The 19,267-nt window shown below is 40.0% G+C and overlaps 1 protein-coding gene across 16 annotated transcripts in view; it reads right to left on the reverse strand.

Moving 5' to 3' along the window:
* UTRN (utrophin) overlaps nucleotides 1–19,267 on the reverse strand; it is a 580,255-nt gene that overhangs the window by 456,664 nt on the left and 104,324 nt on the right. The gene's annotated exons all lie outside the window — the stretch shown is intronic.

Genomic DNA, 19,267 nt, shown 5'->3' on the forward strand with positions numbered 1-19,267 from the left:
AAATTTCAATCATGATAAAAATGCTAGTATGCTCAAAAATAAATGAAGTTCTCCAACTTCCCAGGAATTCATGACTCTAACCTATATATCCCCCAAGCCCCATACAGGCTTTTTCACCCAGGACAAACAAAAAGTACAAGGTCAACAGACCATCCTGGCAGCCACTTTTCCTATAACAAGACTGACATAGGTTTTAATTATCTTGATCTATACAAACATTTTACAGGTACAGACATCAGAGGAGTTTAAAAACATTATCAACTTTGGTTTTTATTACAGATTTGTTTTCTGATCCATGGCAAATGCAAACTAATATTTTAGAATCTAAACCCCCCTGAGCGTCTTGAAGATGGGCAAAACAATTTCCTTAGGTTTAAGGAGGCCACATGGTCTAACAAGAAGAGCAAAAGACTTCAGAACCAAATAGATCGCATCTCAACCTCCAGGCGGTGTGACCTTGGGTAAGTCCTGAAGGATGCATCTGGGCCTCACAGTTCTCACTCGTAAAATGGGGATAAGTAACACTTAGCCTGTAAGGAGACTGTGAAGATCACTGAACAGAAAACAATGCACTGCTGGTGTTTAGCTCATAGCTATTATAATTATTGCAGTATAAACACAAAGATAATAAAGAAATGTCCATTTCATCCCTTGTATTATTCTGATCATCTGTTCTTCAACTGCTTCCCAGTTTTTTACAACAACCAGCAAAAAGAATCAGTGTTGGCTTAAGGCTCCTTAACGATCTCTAAGTCATTGTGAGAGCCATGGAAAAGTGCAGAAAGCTGTGTTTCCACAAACACAGCAAATAATGGACACAGCCCCATGTGCTCTGCCTGCACACTTCAGTTCCAGCCGGTCTGCCTCTTACCAGCACACACAAATCTTTTCCCTAATCTCTAACAGGATAATCTGAAGCCCATCTATTCTTCCACCAACATTGGTATCTCTGGTCCTTACTCCCTTCTGAAAGGAGAGTTTATAATTCGAAAGTCATTCCTGGAATAAATATAGCAACAGCATCAGAAAAGAGTGCACTTTTCCAGATCCATACAGGTAATTGGAGAATGATCCAGGACACAAAGGGAACAACTGGTATAAGAAACAAAAGTGCTCTCTAAGAAACTGCTTGATATCAGCGGTGCTTGGAGGTGACCTTCCTCCCAGAAAGGATGATGAAGACAGCCTCAGCCCCTATTTCATGCTCTGATCAATGCCACATGTAAGCTATTTATTAACCAAGAGGCTTTGCTTGTACATTCTCAATCTCCAAGCCTTTGCCACCTGACCCTAGAGGGACAGAACTCAGATTGTGCTCAAAATATAAGGCTACTGCCATATTTCAGCCTACAGAGGGTGCTATACTGGCCTCACCAAAGTAAATTAGATATTAAGTATCAGTGTTCAGGACACTTAGAAATCCAATTATTTGCCCCATTGCCTTAAAAAGGATGCATTTTTGTAAACTTTCCCATAACCATTATTCTTTAATGCTATTAATAAAATATAGAAAAGTTCATAAATAAACATTAATGTCTCTTGATATGAAATAAAGTATTTGCTTATGAAAGACAAATTGTCTAACATCCAAATGTTTCAAAAATACTCCAAAAATTTTTGTTAACATGCATGCATTCATGTTCCTGATACAGTGAAAGAAAAAAAAAAAAAAGGAAGGGCAGGGGCTTATATTTCAAAAAGCCTTTCGTTTGCATTTCCCTTTTTTAACACACACACCCCTCTGGTTTTCAGCCAGACAAGAGTAGGGTAAGAGAACAAGAACTAGCCTGTAGCTTTTCAGTTATGAGATAAAAAAATGTAACAAATGTGGAACACCTACTTGTACAGAACTGCCCTCCACACCACAACAATTAAGTCAACAATTTGGGCTCAGGTCTCTGTGTCAAGGGTGAAATAGAGCAGCAAACTGATTGTAGCACAACCAAAAATCTTTCCCTGCCATTCTAATCAATCATTTTGTCTTCCTAGAAATTTAAAACTCATTTTCAAGCCAATGAGTTATTTTAATTTTTCCAAAACAGAAATGTATAAGTACATAACTCAAACTTACATATAATCAGATTATTTACGTATTAAATGAGTGAGTATGAAATTCACTTTTCCAAGCGTTATCTTAAAAACTTAAACAAGAGTTTCTTTTACTTGGATTTTAAAAACACTTGACTGGCTTAGCAAACCTTACCCATTAATAGCCTTTCTCCATGAGGGGGACAAACACGGGACTGAATTAAGGGAAGAATGTGTTAAATCCCTTCAGGCTACTTTTCCAAATTCTTCTCCTAAATATTTTGCTCTTCTTAAAATGCTTCTGGCACGCTCACACAGATCCAAGGGCCTTGGCGGCTCCCTGCCCTGGCTTTTCACCTCAGTGATAGGGGAAAGAAGTAAAGCAAAAAACCTCAACAAACCAGTGATCAATCTTCAAAAAAACTAGTTTGAAAAGGTTTTGAGCTCACCAGCTGAAACGCATATCAAAAATTCCTTTGGCAGAATTCAGCAACACCTCTCCATGTCAATCCTAAAGCAGAAATGTGGCGGAGAAATTAGGCGTTGTGTCCCCAGTGGAAGCACTAAAGCCTCAGGCCCAAGGATACCACCGCTGGCACTCTACCGCTGTTGGCGAAAAGGCATCACTCTCTAGTGCATCTTTCCAAGTAAGTTAAGAAGGTTCAATGGACTGGCACTAACCCTAAGTCCATAAAAGGCAGCTGTTCAGAAAAGAAGTCCCTTGACATTAAGCCAAAAAAGAATGGTCTCCTTGGATGATCTGAAACATGGACTGACTTTATTATAAAAGCCTCTTATACAAACATGAACCTAACACAGGCTAGAATGACAATTTCTCATTAGCAAAAAAAAAAAAAAGGTTATTTTGGAAGCCATAAAAACATTTCCCACTAAATTCCTACTTCATTTTCTAAACACGTTGTGTGAGTCAGCCCTGATGCAGATCTACTGCCAAGTCTTCGTGATGTCACTCCACTCTCATTTCCTCATATGCAGTTCACTGAACACCAATTCATTTATTCAAACAGTATGTATTAAAATCCCATATGGAAACAAGTATTACACAGTGTTCTATAAAATCATATAAATGTACATACAGAAACAGAGTTAACAGGAGACAGACTGCTCTCAAACTGAGCGCTTGAACTCTCAAAATCTGATGTCTCAGGGAACAAAATATAAAAACCAAAAAAAAAATTTTTAAATGTAGTTTTCAAAATGGCCAAAACTACTAAGTGTATAGGAAGCTTAGGTAATTAACATTCAAATGATATTTGTAGCATGTATCCATTGAAGCCATGGAAGCTGGAAACTGTATTTAAAAGAGATTTTGGACCGGCGCCGCGGCTCACTAGGCTAATCCTCCGCCTTGCAGCCCCAGCACCCTGGGTTCTAGTCCCGGTCGGGGCGCCGGATTCTATCCCGGTTGCCCCTCTTCCAGGCCAGCTCTCTGCTGTGGCCAGGGAGTGCCCAAGTCCTTGGGTCCTGCACCCCATGGGAGACCAGAAGCACCTGGCTCCTGACATTGGATCAGCGCAGTGCACCGGCCGCGGCGGCCATTGGAGGGTGAACCAACGGCAAAAAGGAAGACCTTTCTCTCTGTCTCTCTCTCTCACTGTCCACTCTGCCTGTCAAAAAAAAAAAAAAAAAGAGTTCGTGGGTTCCAGAACATACACAGCTCCACCTGTGCTGCATTTAGCATTTACTTTATTTTTAGCATTGGACGTACATGTTTGTTCTGACGGACAACCAACCTAATCCACCAAAGCAACCGATCTTACTATTATAGAATTCCAGAACACAACAGCAGGAAGGTATATTAAGGATACCTGATCAAATCTCATCCTAAGAGATCAGTGACTCATTCCATAATGTGCAGTTCATTGTTGTCACAAACCAAATCAGGATCCAAGTCTCCTCACCCAACACTCCTCCTACACTTAAAAATACCTTTTTTCTAAAAACACTTTACTGAGACATAATTCACATTCCATGAAATTTACCCATTAAAAGTTTACCATGTTGGATTTTTTGTTTACTTTTTTAAATATAGGACAATGTACACAGTAGTCCCAACATTCCAAGAGCCTCTGTGGATGCTGAAACCAAGGATAGTAACACACTATGTATGTACTATGATTTTTCCTATGTGTATATATCTATAAGGTTTGACTTTAGGTACAATAAGATTAATAATAAACCAATGGGGCCAGCACCATGGTATAGTGGGTGAAGCTGCCGCCTGCAGTGCCAGCATCCCATGTTCAACTTCCGGCTGCTCCACTTCTGATCCAGCTCTTTGCTGTGGCCTGGGAGAGCAGTGGAAGATGGCCCAAGTGCTTGGGCCCCTACAACTATGTGGGAGACCAAGAATAAGCTCTTGGCTCCTGGCTTCAGATCAGCGCAGCTCCAGCCATTGCAGCCATCTGGGGAGTGAATCAGTGGATGGAAGGCCATTTGGAGGGTGAACCAAAGAGAGGAAGACCTTTCTCTCTGTCTCTCTCTCCCTCACTGTCTAACTCTGCCTGTTAAGAAGAAAAAAAAAATGGAAAAAGATTTAAAAGTAAAAACAGCTCTGGCCATTTTGGCCATCTGGGGAGTGAACCAGCAGATGGGAGACCTCTCTCTCTCTCTCTCTCTCTCTGTAACTCTGCCTTTCAAATAAAAATAAAATAAATCTTAAAAATTTTTAATTAAAAAAAAATAAAAACTGTAACCATTAAGCATTCCCCTCAGCCCCTGGTAACTTCTGACCTACTTTGTGTTTTTATGTATTTGGATATTTCAGAGATTTTACATTAGTGGAATTATACAGTATCTGTCCTATTGTGTCTGGCTTAGTTTACTCAGCATAAAATTTTCAAGGTTCATCCATGTTATTTCTTATATCAGAACTTCACTCTCTCTCTCTATATATATATAATTATATATAAATACATATAATTATAATTATAAAATAATTATATATAAATACATATATAATTATATATATCGTTTCTCACAAGGTTTTTTTATTTTTTAAAAACATTTTATTTATTTATTTGACAGATAGAGTTACAGACAGTGAGAGAGAGAGACAGAGAGAGGTCTTCCTTCTGTTGGTTCACTCCCCAAATGGCCACTACGACTGAAGCTACTCTGATCTGAAGCCAGGAGCCAGGAGCTTCTTCCAGGTCTCCCATGCAGGTGCAGGGGCCCAAGCACTTGGGCCATCCTCCACTGCTTTCCCAGGCCATAGCAGAGAGCTGGACTGGAAGAGGAGCAACCGGGACTAGAACTGGTGCCCATATGGGATGCCAGTGCCGCAGGCAGAGGATTAACCTAGTGCACCACGGCACTAGCCCCACTTCACTCTTTTTTAAGGCTGAATAATATCTCACTATATGTAGATAGCTTGTTTATTCATTCGAAGATGGATACTTGAGTTGTTGCTACTCCTCAGTTATTATAAATAATATTATTGTGATCACTAGTATACAAGTATCCTTTGAGTTCCTGCTTTCAGTGCTTTTAGGTATATACCCAAGAGTGGAAATTCTAGGTTATTCTATGGTAATTCTAAGTTGATATTGTCGAGGAATCACCAAACTGTTTCCAATGGCAGCTGCATCATTTTACACTGCCACTGTGCTCTTCATTCTACACGTCCTCATCCACACTTGTTATTTTTTTAGCCACAGTCTTCCTAGTAGACGCAAAATGGTTTATCCTTGGGGTTTTCATTTGCATTTCCTAATGACAAATAATGTTGACCACAGACTGCCTTTTGACAAATGCAAAAAGTGCCAAGCAAAACCCCTCAAACTCAGATCTCCTGATGCCCTTCTGAATGCTTCCAAGTTCAACAGCAGGAGACACTGAAGTAACTGGGGTTCACAGAGGCCTTTTCTAATTTTAGACTTTATTGACCTCTTCCCTATTTTCTCATTGAGAAGTTTCTCAGGTTTTTTAAACAATGCACAGGAATTCAGAAGGTAACATTTTCCCACTTTCAATTTTTAGAGCTGCTAAACTTAACTTGAAAGAATGTCTTTAAGATTTACAGGCATCTGGCATTGTTTGAAATCATCTCTCAGGAAATATATTTTGGGAAAATTCTTAACATTTAGATATCAACAAGAATGTGCTGTAAATGTAAAAGAACAAGTTCACTGTTGATTGGGGTAGAAATTGTAAACCTTACATATAAACACTTCACTGCGAATTCCTGTCCTGGGAGTGAAGATTTTTACTAAAGAGACTTGAAATGTCATAGAATAAAAAGTGTTTTTGCTGAGGAGCTGAATGAAGCATCATGATGATGAGTCACTGTCATAAAGGCCAATAGAATACTCATAAATTTTAGTGATTGACAAAAAGTTTATTCATGATAGAAAATTTCTATGTAGTTATACTTCTCATTTATTTTTATTACATTATTATATTCTACAAGCTGTCTTCAGTAATCCCAATAAAAAGTGACTACTTCATTAACATATAATCTTAAGTATATGAAATTCATGCAAATGACATGGGTAAAAATTTTCAAATTAAAAAAATTCCAGTCATCTGACCTTCACCTTATCTTGACAAGTTCTACTTGTCAAAACTACAGCAAAAAAAAGTTCTTGTAAGATTTCAAGTAGTATTTTTCTCATTTTAATTGTTTAATTTTTTATTGTTTTCCCCCACATTACGGGAAATCTTTTACATTCATCATCAAGCCATTCAATAAGATATACGAGAAAGAGTAATTCTCAAAGAAAAAACATGGAGAAAGAATCTAAAGAAATGAAGAACAGTGTTCTCAGTGCCCCAAATAACTTCCCGCCTTCACAGGGAGGAATGTCATAATTTTCTATAGGGCTGATGGAGAAAAACCTTTAACTGTATATGTGCAATGCTGGAATAGCACATTCAAAAAAATTCTGCATTGAAAGGCACTGAGCATGAATAATCAAGGGATGGACATTGCAAAAGCCAATAGTAACTTCTGAAGTCAATAACTCCAATGAGTCAAAAAGAACCTCTTCTAAGGAAGCCCATATAAATACCTTGAGATAGATGAAGACCCAGACAACAGCAATCCATGGATACTTGAGCATCAGCTGTCAATTCTGCTAAGCAGAAAGTCCTCACCCAGGTAGCAGTAAGAGCACAGTGACCTCAAGGAACTCTGAGAAAAAGTGTCACCAGCCCATCACTTAGACACTTGCAGAAATCTAAACAAACTTGAAGACTAAAGTGTAGATTCTCTCAGAGCCATTGAGGCTTCTCTACTGTACCCCATGATTCAGAGAATCAGTGGGGTTGGGACTCTTCTCCCACCTCTCTCCAATTCACTTTCAGCACCCACCTCCTTCTTCTTCTGTCTCACTTGTTTGAATATTCAAACCTCCACTATCCTTCCATCCTGAATTACCTTTTTCAACACCCTACCTCGGATCTGTCACGACCTAGGTTAACATTTCAGAATTCTCAGCCATAAAGCCTGTCTGGCAGAGTGGGTATTTGAGCAGTGGCTAAGAGGCTGCTTGGGACATCACATCTCATATCACAATTTGAATTCCGGCTCCACTTGGGGTTCCAGCTTCCTGCTAACATGCCCCCAGATGGAAATCTGTTCTCATTTTGGTCTGGTCAAGATCCTGCTATTGCAAGCATATGGGGTAGATGAAAGATCTCTCTCTCTCTCTCTCTCTCTCTCTCTCTCTCTTTCTCTTTCTCTCTGCCTGTCTTTGTATCTCTGAATTTCAAAAACATTAAAATGAATTTAAAAAAAAACTAGTAATCTTGTCTAGCTACATGAGTCAGGTCCACCTTCAGCAATCTAAACACTTTCTGACACTTCTCTCCTGGAGTGTTTTTGTAAATCCTTTCTTACCCTTAGAATTTCCCGTATGATATCTGCAACATACTTTAGAATTCAACATAGAAAGGGCAATATTATGTCAGTGTTAGTTTAAGTCAGTCACTCCAAACATTTCTGTTTATAAACTCAAAATGATTCTTTGCACACTTTAAATTAAATTTTTCATAAATTTAAATAGCTAAAAAGATTTAACTCCTAGCATATTGGTAAGGAGCTGAAAATTTAGCTATTCAATTTGTAGAAAGCTTCTCTTCTGTTACCTAATTGGCAAAACTAGTCCTCATTGTCAAACCAATCAGTCAAATCCAACTTGCTTTCTGACAAGAGAAAGCTGACTTTGGTTTCTATTTAAATACCACATTAATATGTGTTTTAAGGGTAACATCACGCTTCAGAATTCTTTCTAGCATGCATGGGAATGAATACATAGATGGATGCATGCAAGCATGGTGGCTAGGAACAAAGTCTTGCCCTAAATGCAATAAGGCACTAGACCTTTTAACCATCCTTTTTTAAAAGATTCACTTATTTATTTGAAAGGAAGAAGTAAAGAGAGAGAGAGGGACAGAGAGGGAGATCTTCCATCTGCTGGTTTCCTTTCCAAATACCCACAACAGCCAGTTCAGGGCTAGGCCAAAGCCAGAAGCATGGAACTGCATCCCCACATAGGTGACAGGGGTCTAAGCACTTGGGCCATCTGCTGCTGCCTTCCCAGGCACATTAGCTGCATCAGAAGTAGAGTAGCTGGGACTGGAACTGGCACTCTGATATGGGGTGCCAGTGTCACAAGTGGCAGCTTAACTGGCTGCACCACAATGCCAGGGCCACTTTTAATCATTCTCAAGGGAATGTTCTTCCTTTGCATTCTTAAATTCTCCCTTTCTTTGGTGTGTCAGAGCAAAGCATCACAGTAAGATTTGGGGAGGGGGAGGGGGAGGCCTTTCTCTTTCAAAGTAGAGAAGACAACTGCCTGATGCCCCTACAGGTCCCTTAACCACTGGAAAGCTTTGCATGGCCACAGGAAGACACACAGACTCCAGCGTGCAAATCACTGTGGAGGCGCACAACAGTCACAACCCCGGATAACACTGAAGAAGGTGGGTTGTCAATTAAAAAGGCTCAACCTCAGGGGGAGCCACTATCAGGGCATCAGCTACCTTTCCTGTCATTAACACCAGAAACATTGCTAATTAAGCTCCCGAATGTGAGCAGGTGCTTTCACTCTGTTGATAATTGGCATATTAGAATGCCAGAAATACTCTCCAACTGGTGAATTTAGTGTTACTCTATGAACATAGATTAACCAAAGTATTTTCTGGGGATGCCGTACCATGCAGAAAACAGAGTATCTGGCGAGTCTGTGGGCTAAACTGCTGAAGACTCTGTGTTTGGCCATCAACTAGAAGGATCCTAGACAGCACCGTCTGGTAGAAATACAATGCAAGTCACATTCCTTTTAGTAGTGTGTGCTATTTAACTCAGTATATCCAAAATATCATCATTTCAACACATGCTCAATATTTTAAAATTTATTGATAATTTTTACATTTTTCCTTATCACTAAGTCTTTGGAATGCAGTGTGTGTTATATATTGACAGCATCATCTCACCTCAGATCGGCCACAGTTCAGATGCTCATGGGCTTTTACCCTGGATGGCACAGACCTAGAACATTGCTGCATCTGCTTTGACTGAAACCTTCTCATGCTTCCAAAGAATGGAGAGCTGCAACTTACTGTACTTACAATGCAGGCTGTCTGGACTGCTTTTAGCATGCAAGCTGTAATGGGAATATACTAATGCTCATCATAGTCCTTGGGCTGAAATTTGCTTCCACTTTAACCCTGATAGTGAGATACTACTCATTACCCCAATTTTAGACTTTTGGAGCTATTCAAAAACAAATAGTTGTGCATTACAGAATTGGCTTAGGTCATTTTGTAAGACTTCCAGTCTAATTAATGAACATAATAATAATTGGAAATATTTCCAACTCTTTATATGTGTTCATTAGTTAAAGTCTTATATACATTATTCATTTAATGAACATTAGCTATACATACATTTTGAAACACTGTATAAGGAAACAGAGAGTAACATTTACTGAACATCTACTATATGTCAGTCTAGAAGAGATTCATCTGCTGCTTTAAAGAAGCTATGATCAGGAAGAGATTAAGATGGCAGAATATGGAGGGAACTTGCTGCCTGAGTCTAAGAGAAGATAGTTTTTAAAAAGTGGAGAGAGCGCAGTCTCAGGGAACAGTTAGGGAGAAATCAGCCAAGGATACTCTATGCAAATTAGAGGGACATAGTGGACCTGTGTGGAAGGCATTGACACCCACAACACAGGACCACAGCAGCTAAGAGCCTCCTCACCAGTGTTGGAGAGAAAGGTGAGACCAGACGGCAGCAGCCAAGCCACTGGCAAAAAGCTGCAAGAACAGCCTAGAGGGAATCTGACTTGGAACCGCATGGAGGATAGTATACTTGCCAAACTAGAGTACAAAAAAAAAGGAGGAGCACATTTCTCTCTCCCCAATCACTCAGCAACGGCATCCTATAACAAGCAATACAGAGCAGGCACCATTTTGGACATACGTAACAGCTCCTCCAGCTAGTGTCTGTCTGCGCCCAGCTATGAGCCCAGTGGTGACTCCTGAGTCTGTTGGGTAGGACTGACAGGGCGCTGGGTGCTCATGATTGTGGGAGGCTTGTGTGCCAGGATGGCAAAAAAAATTGAGGCTGTTTGGGAGGGCTCACAATGTGGCTGGGATTTTGGCCAATCACTGTGGGAGACTCCAAACTCTCAGGGCTCCATGGTTACATGGTGAGGGAAATTGCTGGCGTATTTGAGCTTATACTGAGAACTACACTAATTCTTTGTGTGGTCTTTGGGTCAGAGAGGACAAATATTATACCCACTGGGGCTAGCACTCAGGCACTGGTCTCCTATGAGGAGAAGAGCTCAGCTGAGTAGAATAAACATCCCTTGTAATTAAAAAAAAGAGAGAGAGAGAGAGAGATTAAACACAGAAAACCTGGGTTTGTCACCTTAGACATACCCTTCAACCTGAGAACTGAATAGCGCTCCCTGGTCACATCCACCATGTACCTCTAGGTATTCACAGAAAACAGACACTCCACTAGCCTACAGAGACATAGTACAAAGATAAAAGCCACCACAGCAAAAATTAAAAAAAAAAAAAAGAAACCATTGAGTATCTTCACAAATGCCAAATAACAAATGCAACAATTCAAGAAACAACAATAATGAAGACAACATGACACCCCAAAAATAACACAGCACTTCAATACTAGATTGGTAAGATGATGAAATTGAAGAAATGCCAAAAATGGAATTCAAAAAATTGATCATAAGATTACATAGATGTAATCAGGGGGCCAGCTCTGTGGCATAGCGGGCAAAAACGCCACCTGCAGCGCCGGTATCACATATGGGTGCCAGTTCAAGTCCTAGTTGCTCCACTTCCAATCCAGCTCTCTACTATGGCCTGGGAAAGCAGCAGAAGATGGGTCAAATCTGTAGGCCCCTGCACCCACGTGGGAGATATGGAAGAAGCTCCTTTCTCCTGGCTTTGGATCAGCGCAGCTCTGGCCATTGCAGCCATCTGGAGAGTGAACCAGTGGATGGAAGAGCTCCCTCTCCCTCCCCCTCTCCCCCTCCCCCTCCCCTCCTCCCTCCCCCTCTCCTTCTCCCTCTCCCTCTCTCTCTCCCTCTTCCCCTCCCCCTTCCCTTCCCCCTCCCCCTCCCTCTCCCCCTCCCCCTCCCCTCCCCCTCTCCCTCTCTCCCTTCCTCTCCCTCTCCCCCTCTCCCTCTCCCTCTCCTTCTCCCTCTCTCTCTCCCTCTCCTTCTCTCTCTCTGTGTCCAGCTATCTGTAACATTGCCTTTCAAACAAATCTTTTTTTAAAAAAAAAAAAGAGGAAGTAATCAGAAGCAAATGTATGAATTAATGAAATCTGTACATGACATGAAAGAAAATTTCTCCCACGAAATTGAAAAATTTGAGAAATCAAAATGAAATCTTGGAAGTGAAGAATTCAATATAACAAATAAAAAATGCAGTGGAAAGCCTTAACAACAGAAGCAGTGAAGCAAAATAAAGAATATCCAACTTAGAAGACAAAGCACAAGAAATTATACAGTAAGACAAAAAACAAGAAGAAGATATTAGAAAACTAAAAAACACTGTTAGGAATCTACAGGATACTATCAAAGAACCCAACATATGGGTTCTAGCAGTTCCTGAAGGTATGGAAAGAGAGAAAGGATTAGAAGGCCTTTTTAGTGAAATAATAGCAAAAAGCTTCCCTAATTTGGAGAAAGAAAAGGACATCTAAGTATAGGAAGCACATAAAGCTCCTAATAGACATGACCAAAAAAGATCTTCACAATGACACATTGTAATCAAACTCACCACAATAATATATAGAGAAAAGATTCTAAAATGAGCACAAGAGAAATGCTAGATTACTTTCAGGGGACCTCCAATTAGTCTCATAGCAGATTTCTCATCATAAGCCCTACAGACTAGGAAAGAATGGTGACACATATTCCAAGTCTTAAGAGAAAAAAAAAAAAAACTGTCATTCCAGAATACTACACCCTCCAAAGCTCTCATTTATGAATGAAGGTGAAATAAAGACCTTCCATAAAAACAGAAATTGAAAGAATTTGTCACTGCCCATCCAAGCTTGCAAAAGATGCTTAAGGATGTGTTACACATAGAAACAAAGAAACATGGTCATCACAATGGAAGAAAGTAAAGGAAGAAGATCTCCCAGTAAAAGCACAATGGAAATCAAAAGTAAAAAATATTTATGGGAAAATGATAGGGCAAGGACATTACTTATCAACAGTCACCTTGACTGTAAATGGCCTCAACTCTCTAGTTAAAAGACACAGACTGGTTGAATAGATTAAAAAACAAAACCCATCTAATCTATTTGCTGCCCACATGGAACACATCTCACCAACAAAGATGCACACAAACTGAAAGGGAAAGGATGGAAAAAGATATTCCATGCTAACAGAAACCAAAAAGATTTGGTATAGCCATCCTAATATTAGACAAAAACACACTTTAACACAAAAAGCTGTTAAAAGAGACAAAGAAGGGCACTATGTAATGATTAAAGGATCAATTCAACAAGAAGATGTAACTATTATAAATGCATATGCACCTAATTACAGGGCACCTGGCTATTTAAAAGAAATGTTAAAGGATTTAAGGAGTCAGAGACTCCAATACAATAGTGATGAATTTGGAAAACATTTTACTTAGTGAAATAAGCCAATCCCAAAGAGACAAATACCATATAAACTCCATGACCTGTGATAACTAAAAGAGCACCTAAAAGGAAATCTGTAGAAATGAAATTGACACTTCAAGAAGCAATGACTTGAACAGCCCTTGTCTTGACTTTCGAGGAACAGTTTTTTTTTCCTTCATACTATTTGTTGAACTCTTTACTTAACATACAGTTAATTATATGTGTATGAAGTATTGAAAATAGATCTCAGTAAAAAATTAGAGTGGGTATAAGAGAGGGAGGAGGAAGTTTGTAACTGTAAATCTGTATAGTTCTGCATACATTCCCACAGAATTACTTCTAAGGGTACAGTTTAAAAACTTTCCATGGCACCCCAATTCCCATTAAGCTGGTTTGCAAAAATGCCATCTTAAATGCTAAAGTGATCATATTAACTGTTAAAGAGAACATATAGATATGATTAAGTGTTAAAGTGATCATATATAAAATAGCATCAAGTGTCTGGTAATAATAATAGAATTATAAAGGAAAGAATGTTCCAACATGGAAAGTAATCCACACAGCAGACTCATAGAATGACAATAGCTTTAAGTAGCACTCTGACCTTAGAATCAGCCCTTAAGGCATCCTGGTCTAGCTGAAAAGCACATGAAAGCATTTCAGGCATGGAAAGCCAAGACACTGTGGCAAAAAATGTTCTACATGAAGGATCTCTATGAGTGAGACCCCAGTGGAAAGAAGTGGCCATCAAAGAAGGATGTACTTTTCTCTGAAAGGAAGAGAGAACTTCCACTTTGCTATGGCCTTGTCTAAATACTGACAGAGTTTGTGGATTCTAAAGGCTTCCAGATCCTAGGCAGCTCATGTCAAGAGTCTGGGGTGATCACTGATGGCATAAATAAGAGTGTTAATTGTTAAATTAACAACAGGAGTCACTAACTTCCCATGCAGGACCTTTGTCCTCAATAAGTTGATTATGAGAATTAAGAGTAAAACTTATTCTCAGTTTGTGTATGTTTGTGTGTGTGTGTGTAAATTGTTGAAACCTTTACTTAGTATAGAGTTGGTCTTCTGTGTATAAAGTTAATTGAAAGTGAATGGGGAATGGGAGATGGAGGAGGAAGAGGGGTTGGAGAGTGGCTGGGAGGGTGATTATGGTGGGAAGAATCACTATAGTCCTAAAGTTGTACTTATGAAATTTGTTTTCCTTAAATAAAAGGTTTCTTTGGAAAAAATAAATAAATATAATTACACAGTTAAGAAAAAAGGAAGCTATGATCTTGGGAAAAGGGGTTTGAGGCAAGTATATAAATAATAGAGAGACAATTGTAACTAATATACATTTGTTGTAGAGACAGAAACATTCATAAATTCATAGGGAAATATTCCCTAGTGTCTCTTACTTTGCAGCAACATAATGGTCAGTGCCTTCTGGGTACACCACAACGACTCCTTCTTACATAAAACACAATCCATAACAAAATTTTCTCAGAGGTTAGCAGACTCAGCCCTCATTAACTGTCCCTCAAGAGGGTTAGTGAGGAGGGAATCACAGAAAGAGGCAAGACACAGGTTGCAGTGCAGTCATTAGAATGTCATGTCTGAGCCACGGGAAAAAGAAAAATGTGAGAAAGAGCATTAGTGGAAATGAGAGTTGCAGCAGACGCCTAACAGCAGGAAGAAACCAGCCACGCAGACAATTGCAAGGAGCTCCCTTGGCTGGATCGTTTGAATCAGTGCTGCAACACTGTGAACTCTGGGCAGCAGGCTGCAGCTAGATTGAAGAGGACTCGGAACACCATGGCAGGGATTGAAATGAGCAGGCAATCGTGGGCCACTGACATCTTCTGAGCAAGAGTGTGACCTGATTAAAAGCATATTGTTAAGAGACAATATGAAAAATGCATTCACAGAGAGAGGAGCCAGAAGAAGGTAAGGCAGTGTAAAGCTTACTAAAATCACCCATGCCCTGAAAAGCCAAAAAGTTGTGGCAAAAAAAAAAAAAAAAAAAATGAGGCCGGCTCTACGGCTCAGTAGGCTAATCCTCCGCCTGTGGCGCCAGCACACTGGGTTCTAGTCCCGATCGGGGCGCCGGATTCTGTCCCAGTTGCTCCTCTTCCAGTCCAGCTCTCTGCTGTGGCCCTGGAAGGCAGTGGAGGATGGCCCAAGTGCTTGGGCCCTGCACCCGCATGGGAGACCAGGAGGAAGCACCTGGCTCCTGGCTTCGGATCGGTGCAGCGCGCCGGCCGCAACACGCCAGCCGTAGCAGCCACTTGTGGGGTGAACCAACAGAAAAAGGAAGACCTTTCTCTCTGTCTCTCTCTCTCTCACTGTCCACTCTGCCTGTCAAAAAAAAAAAAAATGACCTAAATGAAAGATCTCTGTGAATGAGATCCCAGCAGAAAGAACGGGCCATCAAAGAAGGAGGTACCTTTCTCTGAAGGGAGGAGAGAATTTCCACTTTGACTATGGCCTTGTCTAAATAAGATCAGAGTTGGTGAACTCAGGAGGCTTCCATGACCTTGGCAGTCATGACAAGAGCCTCGGGTGATTACTGACATCATAACTAAGACTGTCAGTTGTTAAATCAATAGCGGGAGTCAATGTGCACCTGCCCTCGATGTAGGACCTCTGCCCTTAGTGTGTTCTACTATGAGAATTAATGATGAAACTACTACTCAAACAGTGCTCTATACTTTGTGTGTCTTTGTGGGTGCAGTCTGTTGAAATCTTTACTTAGTATATACTAAGTTGATCTTCTGTATATAAAGATGATTGAAAATGAATCTTGAAGGATGGGATGGGAGAGGGACTGGGAGATGGGATGGTTGCGGGTGGGAGGGAGGTTATGGGGGGGAGCTATTATAATTCAAAAGTTGTACTTTGGAAATTTATATTTATTAAATAAAAGTTGAAAAGAAAAAAAAATCACCCATGCCCAACACCTGAGAACTGGCAGGGTGCAGGCGCAGTGAGACAACACAGGGAGCATCTGATGCAACAGGCAGCGAGTTGTGCAGGCACTGCTGCTGCCGGGGCTGTTTTGGGGAGACAGGCTCATTCCTCTTTATTACACATTCATTCTCAATTAGATGCTATGGTTCTTAAATGACAAAATTCTATTTTTTTTGACCTCGCATACTTACCATTGATTTCTGACAAATCCACTTAAAAGCTACTCTCTTAGCAATTCTCAAGTATATACTACATTGTAGTTAACTATACTCATCATGTGATGTAACAGCTTGCTTGAATTTATCCCTCCCATCTTCCAGTATCCATTGACCAACTTTGCTGCTACCATGTCCCGCACATACTCCTGCATGCTGGAACTGGAGTACTGAATTACTGAAAAGGTAACGAAGGAAAACAGAGAAGTCAAAATAATCTGCAGCCTCTTGGGGGTACTTGAAGGTTGGTGGTGTCTCGCCATTATGATAAAATATAGAGGGTTGCAGGTATTGTGGTGCAGCAGGTTAAAGCACACTTGGGATGCCTACATCCCATGTCAGAGAGCCTGGGGCTGAGTCCTGCCTCTCCTTCCAAGCCAGCTTCCTATTGATGTGCATCCTGAGAAGCAGCAAACGACAGTCCAGGTAGTGCAGCTCCACCACCCACAGGAGATGGAGTTCCTGGATGGTGGCTGGCTTTGGCCTTGTCCATCCCTGGCTGTTTCAGGTATTTAGAGAGTGAACCAGCTGATCAAAGATCTCTCTCTCTCTCTCCCTTTCAAATAAGTAAATACATACATATATACAAACACAAACGTAGAGGAGCATGCATTTGGCACAGTCATTGTGTCACTTGGGACACTTGGATCCCATATCAGAATGCCGAGTTACACTTTAGGCTAGCTTCCTGCTATGCACACACTGAAAGGCAGCGGCTGAAGGTCCAAGTACTTGGGTACCTGCCATGCACATGGAAGACCTGGATGGAGTTCCAAGCTCCTGGCTTCAGCCTGGCCCAGCCCTGACTGTTGCAGACGTTTGGGGAGTGAACCAGTGCATCAAAAATCTCTCTGTCATGTCCTCTCTCTCTCTCTCTCAGATGAAGAGAGCACAGGAGAAGATAGGCACCTGGGTTAGAAGTTGGCAGGGTGCTCAAGTGAAGATACCAAGCAAGCCCTGAAGAGGTAAGAGCAGAGCAGACGGGAGAGACTCTTCTTACAGAGAAGACCATCCCAGAAGCTCATGTTTTCAAAAAGAGGCATGTGCAACAGTGTTCAAGCTAACGGAAGAGTTTGGGGAAATGAGGCCTAAAGAGTAATAAGTAAATCTGCCCACAAAGTTGCAGCCAGCACATGATGTAAGGGGACAAGGAGGCTGGTTCTTTCAGGCTGATGTGCATGCTATTACAAGTCTCCTCGAGCAGCATGACGATGTCAGTACCAAAATAGTTTAAAATTACATAATCAGTGACCCAGGAACTTGGTAAATTTATCTTAAGGAAATAATTAGCTACACAAACATTTAGATACAATCAAAGGAATGCTCTTCAAAGCACCTTTCATAATTGCAAGAAAACCGCAAACAATCTAAATGTCCTTCCACTGGAGTTGTTTAAAAGTATACTTTTGTGCCTAAAAACAATGACTAAAAATGATTATAAGGTATATGTAATGAACAGGTAAAGACATGGAAAAATTTTTGCAATATATCAAGGAATAAAAATGCAAGCCCTTAAAGTATACACACACACACACACACACACACACACACTATTCCACATATACTGTGTATGCACGCTTGACAAGAAAGGTAACTGCCAAAATATTGGCAAGGTATCTCCAAGTTAGAAGGTTCTGGCTGATTCTTATGTTCTATTTTTTATAAGCTATACTCAAATTTTACAATTTTTAAATATATAAAATTTATGTAACATTTTTTTCTCTAAAACACTCATCCTGCAAAAGGTGTGTTCCTCCACTTTTATGTGGATAAACAGGAAGGAAAAAAATTAAAACTATGAGCCCCATTAAAAAATCAACTGGGCTCGTAGAAGGTTGTATGTCTGCCTGTCTGTCTGCTTTGATGAGGGCTGGTGAGAGCTAGGGAAACTTCCGCCCATCTATAATTACATGAAGACAGCAAGGATCCAGGAGACCCAGAGAGGTTTAGATGTCAACACACAACAGGAAGGGCTCCCTCATGAAGCCAAATCCCAGAGGATGGGGAGAAGGAGAGGTATCAGGAGCCAGCTCCTAAATTGGATACAGCTAAGCTCACATATTTCTAAAAATGAAACTTGCCACGTTAAATGACTTTCTTTTTTATTTGCACCTGTCTTTCCAGTGAATTTTCCACTTCTAGTCTCAAGAGAAAATTAGCCAGATGTAAAATAATTACTCTTAAGGAGGTCACTATTTTCCCATCTTCAAGTCTATTCACTATGGAAGCACTGTAGAAGAGGGACTTGAATCATGTAAAATACATCTTTGGTAATAAATTCAAGTATTTGAAGAAAAAATAATCAGAGAATGATTATTAATAATAATAATTATTATTAATATAATTAATAATTAATAAGATGGGAAGGAAAAAAACAGGAAATTAATGCAAAACCAAATGTAACCCACATATTGCACCAAGAAACCACTTGGAAAAAAGTGAGGAGTTTCTGTCCATTGTTCATACACTTTAATGAAATGATCCTTAATATAAATACTCTCACTATTTTTAAAGTAAGAAAAATAGAGTATCTCAAAAGTGGTTTTTGGAATTTTTATATTGAATTTTCTTTGCCTTTATATGGAATGTTTTAAAATTTAGCCATGACAAGTTAAAACAAGAGAAAAAAATTTTAATAATCAAATTTGCAAAATTGAAAGTCCACAAAATGCAACCCTCTGTCCAAGATAAATATTTATAATAAGCAGGAAAAACATGTCAGAAAGGAACACTGTGTTTTCTCTTAAAATTCTGAGTGTAAAGACTTCTTCCCAGGGACCTCACAGTTCAGAAATCAGCTCATAAAGCACAGAGCTCTTTCTTCAAAGGGCGTAAGTGGAAAGTTAACGGGTAAAATAAATACTTAGTCTCATACTGAAAACCACCTACTCTCTTATTTTCAATTTATATAACTATGTAAAAA

This window comes from Oryctolagus cuniculus, chromosome 5 (genome assembly GCF_051225735.1).
Source record: "Oryctolagus cuniculus isolate XC-2025 breed Fujian yellow rabbit chromosome 5, ASM5122573v1, whole genome shotgun sequence".
NCBI classification, from domain to species: Eukaryota; Metazoa; Chordata; class Mammalia; order Lagomorpha; family Leporidae; genus Oryctolagus; species Oryctolagus cuniculus.